The 8,343-nt window shown below is 53.0% G+C and overlaps 1 long non-coding RNA gene across 1 annotated transcript; it reads right to left on the bottom strand.

Annotated features, from left to right (window-relative positions):
- Positions 1-231: 231 nt before the first annotated feature.
- LOC147914965 (uncharacterized) lies at positions 232-7,520 on the bottom strand. Its single transcript, XR_015554589.1, has 3 exons — positions 7,419-7,520; positions 4,359-4,455; positions 232-652 (listed from the first exon to the last, which is right to left on the bottom strand). It is a non-coding gene; the product is annotated as an uncharacterized LOC147914965 (long non-coding RNA).
- Positions 7,521-8,343: the final 823 nt, after the last annotated feature.

Raw genomic sequence — 8,343 nt, 5'->3', positions numbered from 1 at the left:
AATATATGTCAATGATGGAGGCTTGTCTTGCTTTACTCAGTGTGGGTGGCCTGGACTGAGGAAAGGTGGGTTCCTATGGACCAGTGGTGCAAGATCGCCTGGGGAGGGTCTCCGTGAAATGACTGTCCCAGGACCCAGCTGCTGGCGCCAATTTAGTTTATCCAGTTGCAGGATGTGTTGGCAGTGTTATGAAAATAACGTGGAGGGAAGAACCTCAAGATCTCAGGGCATTCTGATTTTATTTTACAGAGAGGGCTACAGTCCCAGAGATAGGGCTGTAATTTGTCCCGCGTCTCACAGTGAGGTAGGGGAGGGCCAATGTCAGAGGTTTTCTAAGACGTAACAGATCGGGGAAAATCACTTTCCACCCCCAGAAAACTCGATATTCTAGCCATCCAGGAGACAGACAGAAAACAGAGGCCCCAAACTTAGCCCTAGTTGCCCAGTCTTGGGCTGGGTGCTGATCGAGTGCAACCATGCTCTACTTCTGAGGTCTTGAGGGAACAGCAGGATCAATCTATTAGTTATGGCTGCCAGCGGTGCTGAGCGAGGATTGGTCCCTCTGGCTGGGGTCCTGTGGCGCCAGGAGGGTCACGCCTGCAGGGCTGGCACCTGAGAGGAGCAGATGTGGGTAGCATACCGCCAGTGTGATCTATGGGGAAGCACAAATATTGCCGGCAGTTCCTCAAAAGTTAATCACGGAGTTACCATGTGACCCAGCAATTCCACTCCTAGATATTTTTCCAAGAGAAATAAAAACATGTTGGGTGAGAACTTGTACATGAATGTTCATAGCAGAATTGGTCATAATAGCCACAAAGTAGAGACAATCCAAATGTCCATCAACTGAAGAATGGATAAGGGCAATGTGATATGTCCATATAATAGAAAATTATTCAGTCATAAAGTTAGAAAATTCTAATACATGCAACAACATGGATGAACCTTGAAAACATTTAGCTAAGAAGCAGTCACAAAAGACCACATAGTGTATAATTCCATTTATATGAAATGTCCAGAACTGGCAATTCCATAGAGACAGAAAGTAGATTAGTGATTGCCTAGAGCTGGCAGTGTTGGGGGAAATGGAAGTGACTGCTAATGGGTATGGGTTGTTTTTTTCCCACAGACACAGAGTCTTTGAATGGTTTGATAAGAGAAGGGGCTTTTCTGCTGCTTGGAAAAGGTGCCTCTTCCCTAGGGGAGGTTGGGTTGAAGCCCACATTGCTTTATTGGCTAGGCCCTTGTGCAGTGCACAGCCTGCACCCCATACTTGGCATCCCTCCCAGAGCAGGTGAGAGCAGCCATCTGGAGTGTCAGACCTAGCTTGAGAGTTCACCCCTGGCCACCCCATTCAAATCTGATGGTCCTGCTCCCCATCAGCCCAGGGCCACGGCCAGGCTAGTCTGTGCAAAGAGGCCAGGCCCTACGTTAATTACCTCCTCCTGGTGCACGGTCTGTGCCTGTCCTGGCTGTTAAACTTGATGTAGAGGATGCAGTGGGGTGTGGTGCTGTGCAGACCATCAGGAGATGGTCCAGGGAAGACCGCAGAGAGAACGCAGCTCTGGAGGGGGTGGGGACAGACCAGGGGCTTGTTGGCTGGATCAGACACCTACAGGGACCCTCCCAGCCCTGAGACTGGGGTCCCCAGGCCAGGATCCTCACGTGCCCTTGGGATTCCCCACTCGATGACCACAGGGGGCTTTCACTGAGAGGGCTCTAGGCACCCTCCTCTCAGCCTCCCAACCCTCCTCAGCTGCTCCTCCACGCGGCCCTCTTCACCTGTGGGCCCCCCACCTGAGTCATCCCCCGTCTCTGGTCTTCAGTCCTGCCTCATCCATCCTCCATGACAGAGCAATCTTTCCAGGAAAGAACAGCATCAGGATGCCCTTCTCATTCCTTCAGGCATAAGTCATTACTATTAAACCCCTCTCGTGTGCCAGAAGCTGTGTCGGGGCTACAACAGGAGCCGTCTCTGCTCTCTCGAAGCTCAGAGACTAGTGGGGCACAGCAGGCGTGCACGGAACTGATGCCAGAGCCACACAGCATGCTAACTGAGCCTAGGTGTCCTGACTGGTCCTCTTGCAGCAAGCTGATGATCATGCTGAGGTTATAAGAAGGAGAAAGAATAAATTAAGAAAGTGACGTGGGGGGCCGGCCCGGTGGCGCAGCTGTTAAGTTCGCGCACTCCACTTCGGCAGCCTGGGGTTCACAGGTTGGGATCCTGGGCGCGTACCAACGCACCACTTGTCAGGCCATGCTGTGGCAGTGTCCCATATAAAGTAGAGGAAGATGGGCACAGATGTTAGCCCAGGGCCAATCTTCCTCAACAAAAAGAGGAGGATTGGCATGGATGTTAGCTCAGGGCCAATCTTCCTCACACACACAAAAAATAAATTAAAAAAATAAAAGTAAGTGATGTGGAGGCTGGCCCAGCGGTGTAGTGGTTAAGTTCAGCGCGCTCTGCTTTGGCAGCCTGGGGTTTGTGGGTTTGGTATCCAGATGGAATCCAGACCTATACCACTTGTCAAGCCATGCTGTAGCGGTAACCCACATACACAATAGAGGAAGATTGGCATAGATGTTAGCTCAGGGACAATCTTCCTCAAGCAAAAAGAGAGGAGAATTGGCAACAGGTGTTAGCCCAGGGCCAATCTTCCTCACCAGAAAAAAAAAAATGTTGTGGAGGACGGAACTGAGGGTAGAGTTGAGGGGGCATGTTTGAAGAGCATTCCAGAAGGTGAACCGCATGTGCCTAGAAAGGCTCAGAGTAAAGGAGAGAGTGTGGGATATTGGAGGAAGCCACAAATCAGTTTTGGCTCAAGGTAGAGTTTGGGGAGGCAGCTGAGAGGTGGGCACAGGCCATATCAGAAATTTTCTTGTAATGAGTACATCTCAATGACCACTCCACCAGCAGTGGGCAAGGGGCCCTCGCTGTGTGTAACCCACAGCCCCTTGAGATCAGTTACACCTAATGGTCTGTTCACATGATTCATGTGTCTGTCTTCCCATGGGCCTCAGTGCCCTGGGCTGCCCCCATCCCTCACTGGGCCTTTCTGCCTGCTCCTGGGCTCACAGAGCAGACAGACGAGAGGATGAGACCACGCTGGGTGTGTGTGTGGTGGGGTTGTTATTGCTCTGCACACCTCCCAGTGTCGTGTCCCCCAACCTCACCCACGGGCACCTCAGTGGTGGGTTTCTTCTGGTTTATGATGGTCATATGTGTATGCTCTGGCTGCTAATCATTCAACTTGGCAGGAGGGTTCCCACCTTGGCTTTGGGAAAACCCTCTCCTGGTTGCCCCCACAGTGGCCCCTCAGTATCCCTCATTCTGCAAGGCCTGCTGGACATGTTTGGATTCACATTCTTCCCCAGTAACTGCTTGGCACAGCTGTGGATCAACTACTGCCATGAGAAGCTGATGACCACAGGCGGCTTTCACTGCCTTCTGGGGCAGCACTTCTGGCTCACTGCCTGAGGATCCATCAGGTGCAAGAGGCATCTGCACTTCTCCTGGGCACCCCACATTTCCCCAGGGTCTGACCGGCAGTCTCCTTTCCTCATTGGGTGTCGTTCATGTGCTTGCAATGGCTGTTGAGCCAGCCAAAGGGTGGCACGTTGGCACTCAGATCATAAGAGCCCTCCTCCTGGCCCCCCAGGAGGATTATGTTGTTGAGAGCCTGGAGTGGTTGTTTGTTAATTATCATAATAACGAGAGCTGTTTGGGTCTGACGGAAGGGACAGAATCTGCTCCATGATGAATGAGATGGAGAGTGAATTACAGGGAGGAGGGCGTTGCAGTGAGCTGAACACCAGAAGCTGGTCTTTGGGCTTTCTCTGGGGTTTTGGTGACTGTCCCATGCCTTCCCTTGACCCTCTTTCTCCCCTTCTGCCTCATGTTTGCTAATACCCATTTTGCCTCTTGGGGTCACTATGTTGCCCAAGGTGACACTTGTCACCTTGTGCCGTGCCAACTGGACAGAGGAGACCTAGGTTCTGGTGGGTGAGGAGACACACCGGTGGCCCCCATAAGTGGCAGAGGCAGGACTTGAACCCAGGACTTCTATGTCCCAGTCCACACTGTCACGTGTGGGACAAATCACTTTACAAACCCTCTGACTCTCGTTTTCTCATCTGTAAAATGGGGACCATGCTGTCTGCCTCACCACAGATGGGGGGAGGAGTAACTTTTCCAGGGTGGGGCCCTACAGCCGATGGTTTCATCAAGGGCATCAGATCCCAAATTTCACCCTCTGGCCTCCAACCCAATCCCACCAACATCGGCTCTTTTCCACGCAGGGTCTGCCCTGCTCTCTGGGCGTGTGACCAAAGCCTGAGGTGCAGACCTCCACCCTTACCCTCACACTTGGCATCATCCATCAGCTGGCAGGGCTGGGCTTCGTCCTCAGAGTCAGCAAACCGGATGTTGCCGAGGTGCAGCAGTCCAGCTAGGACCTGAGGGGCAGGAGAGGACACGCAGTGGGCACCTTCTCAAGGGCTGGAGCCTCCCCTAGGAAGGGCCTCTCTCCTGCTGAATATAATCATGATAACAGAATAATAATAATAGTAGCTCCCAATTACTGCCCACGTAGACTCTGCCAGGCACAATGCAAGCAAGTTATATGCATCGTCTAATTTAATTCTTTCAACAATCTATGAGGTAAGTGCTGTGACAATGCCCAGTACACAGAAGGGGCTGGCAGAAGTTTAATCACTAGCCCAGATCACACAGTGACAGAGGGAAAAGCCAGGATTCGAGCCTAGGCAGTTAGACTTCAGATGCTTCTCAGATACCGTCCTGGCGTTACAGACGTCTTTCTTGGTGGGCTTTGATGCTCAATGGAGCGTGGCCTATCCAGTACCTTAAGACAAACCTCTGCAAAAGAATCCCAGCAGGGTGGCAGGCCTGGGGAGAAAGGTCAGGTGCAGAGGGCGGTCAGCTACTTTCCAGCTGACTCAGAGTGCTGAGAGGGTCTCCTCCCAAACCTCCCAGGTCCTCTCAGGGTTGGGCAGGAGAAGGCCTTCCCTTGGGGAGGTGCCCCTGGAGCCTCTGGTGGGCACTGGCTCCTCTGTAGATCTGTGGCTGGGAAAGAGCCAGTGGCTGAGCTGGGACTCCAAGCCCGTGCAGGCCTGGGGTTGGGTGAGTGAGGTGTGGGAAGAGGCCTGGAGGGCTCTGTGGAGCAACCAGGTGGACACTGCAGAGGAAAGAGCAGAGCTCTGGGGGCTCCAACCTCCCTCCTGATGAGGGCAGCCTGACAGAGCAGAGCCCCCACCCTAGGGAGCTCACAGTCTGATGAGGGAGGCATAGCCCTTAACTGAGGGGGCAGGACTATACCTGTTACTCCCTGGGCACCGGGTGCCAGCCCAGTGCCAGTCACAGAACAGGAGCAGAATATTTACCGATGAACAAGTCCCATTTTTCTTTTTCCTATGCCTCAGTTTCCCCAGAGATGGTGTCCTGGACTGGAAAAAAACGTGGCTGTAGTGTGTGTTACTGCTTGAAAAGCTTCAAGTGGCCCTGGCCAGGGTGACCACTGACGTCAGCCCAAGAGACACGGCGCTGATCCTGGGTTTGCAGGGCCAGGATAAACGAGGGACCGTAGAGCCCATTTCATCCCAGTCGTTCATTTTACAGGTGGAGCGATGGCCCAGAGAGAATAGATCATTTGTCCCAAGCCACACAGCGAGGTAGGGGGAGGGCCAGGGATAGTGTTCTTCTAAGACCTGAACTGTTCGAGGACAACTTCCTTCCACGCCAAGGAAATTCGACCTCCCAGCGACCCACGAGGCGACCACGGAGCAGGGTCCTCCGTCTTAGCGCGGATCCCTCCGTCGGGCCCCGGACCTTCCACCGATCGAGTGCACGACGCTCTGCTTCTGGGGCTTGAGCACAAAGCAGGACCAGTCGACTGGTTTTGATTGGTTTTTCCCTGCTCGGCGTTGCCGAGTGCTGCCGGGCTCTGGACGGGAACGGGGAGAGGAGCCGGGGGTCGGGGGAGCGGGCGGGGAGGACCGGCGGGGAGCAGGGCGTCCCGGGCGGAGCCGGCGTCGCGCAGGGAGCACGGTCCGCTGCACCGGGTACTCGAAGCCCGAACACTGTCCGGCCGCCGGGTGTCCAGCCCCCTCACCCCTCGCTGCCGTCCCGGCTGTCTCGTCGAGTCCGCCTTTGAACTCGCCTCCAATCTGGCGCCCCCTCGCGGTGCCGGGGGCCCTTCCGAGGCTCGCACGCTCTGTTGACTCCGTCGTTCTCTTCTCCTTCAGTCTCCGCTTTGAAGCGGTGGTTTTAAAAAGAAGTCATTTGCAAGCGGCCCTGCTGTGCTGAAAGCAGGGTTGGGGGTGGGGGTGGGAGTCTAGGTTCCCGAACACCTCTCTACACCCCTAAACTCTGGGATTCTGCCTCCAAGTACATTTCTCTTCTTTCTCTGTTGCCCGTAATATACAAACACGATGACTTGGGATCATTTACTCACTGCGTCACCATTTCTTCAGCGGGAAAGGGAGATGAATTGGAGTAATAAAATTTGGAAAAACAAAACCAAGTCTCAACAACAACAAAAGTTACTAAATGCAATGCCTTTTGAGCGAACAAGCTGTCAACTAAAATAATTCTCTGGAAGTGAAATTAATTAAAAATTCAGAGGGGATGCCAGAACACTTAGCTAGCACGTTTAAAGAAGTAAAGTTGGCTCTGCAAAATTTCTAGCTGTATTGATACAAAGAATCCAAACATAAAGGCCTGGTGACGTGTAGGCTTCTGCGTTGCCCTGCGCCCCCTGTGGGCTCCTGGCTTTGCTGCCTGCCCTCTAGGGTGGGGTAAGTGGCGTCTGGAGCTGTGGTGGGGCAGGACAGCCATCCCATCACAGTCACACACGACCTCCCCTAGGCATTGCTCTGGCGCATGTGACCCCAGCCCAGTTGTGTTGTACCCTCTGGACGGCGCAATCACTGAGGCTGCCAAGGGAAGTTGGAGGCAGGCCTGGAGCACCAGGTTCCTCTGAAAGCCCCTCATTTTCAGGGGCGCCTTGGCCAGAGCAGTCCCAGAGGCCGGAGGTGAATTATTGTGCCTAGGGGCCTGGTCTGCCCTGGGGTGCTGCAGGGAGCTCAGGGGTCAGGGAGCCTGGAGGAACGGACTTTCCTTCACACTGTTCAGTCCTTTGACCTGGAAAAGAAAACATTCTTTCTACCTTTAGATTTCTCCAGCCCTCTTAAGAGAGACTGGGAACCAAAACCCGTTTCAGTGCATTTTTCAGCACCTGTCTCCAAACAGCTGGAGTCCTCTAACTGGACTGGCTCAGCGTGGCAGCCCTGGCCCTGTATCACCAGTGGCATTTGTTTACTCTTACAACCCTGCAGTGCGGGTGATGTCACCCCATTTTATACATGAGGAATGCAAGGCTCAGAGAGGGTCAGTGACTTACCCGAAGCCACCAGCTAGCGGTGGCAGAGCCAGCCTTCCAGCTCAGGTCTGACTGATGCCATAGTCTCTCTCCATGGCCCTCCCTGCCTCCCTAGGCCAGACAGTCAGATACACAGTCTCAGCATGTGGCCTCTGGGTGTGTTTCTCGGTTAAGCAGGAACCAGTGACTAATAATTTCCTCCTGAAACTGAAAAGGGAGAAAAATGAAAGTGTCCGTAGAGCAATTAGTAACCGTTGCTGCAGTGAGACCAGCTTTGCTTAAAAGTTTGAACTGTATTTTTCTTGTCTATGAAGGCTGTACTATACTTCTTCATAAAGGTTAAGTTCTACACTCGGCACAAATAGCAAAAGTTATTTTAGGGGCAGGCCTGGTGGCGCAAGTGGTTAAGTGCACGCGCTCTGCTGCGACGGCCCTGGGTTCGCAGGGTCGGATCCCGGGCGCGCACCGACGCACTGCTTGTCAAGCCATGTTGTGGCGGCGTCCCATATAAAGTAGAGGAAGATGGGCACGGATGTTAGCCCAGGGCCAATCTTCCTCAGCAAAAAAAGAGGAGGATTGGCATCAGATGTTAGCTCAGGGCCGATCTTCCTCATACACACACAAAAAAGCAAAAGTTATTTAAAAAAAAAATACCTCACACTGCCCTCAAGCTTGGAGAAACACCCACGCTTAAGAGGCAGCAGCAGAGTTGCACCTCCCACCTCAGGCTCAGTCCAGGAATAGAAAGGGGCAAACTGCCTGCACCTGTTGAAATGATTGCTCTTTCTCTTTTATTTTTTGTTTGCAAATCCTCAGCTGAGTTTGTCCATGATATGACTCTGCCATATTCAAAATTGCTAATAAAAGTGATGACCTAGGATGGTGGGCGGATCACACAAGGATTTTTTTCAAAACAGCTTTATCCAGGTATAACAGCCATACACTA

This window comes from Ceratotherium simum, chromosome 16, assembly GCF_057802395.1.
Source record: "Ceratotherium simum simum isolate JZ-2026a chromosome 16, ASM5780239v1, whole genome shotgun sequence".
Classification (NCBI taxonomy): domain Eukaryota; kingdom Metazoa; phylum Chordata; class Mammalia; order Perissodactyla; family Rhinocerotidae; genus Ceratotherium; species Ceratotherium simum.
The sequence above is the reverse complement of the archived record's forward strand: the minus strand, read 5'-3'. Positions and strand labels throughout refer to the sequence as shown.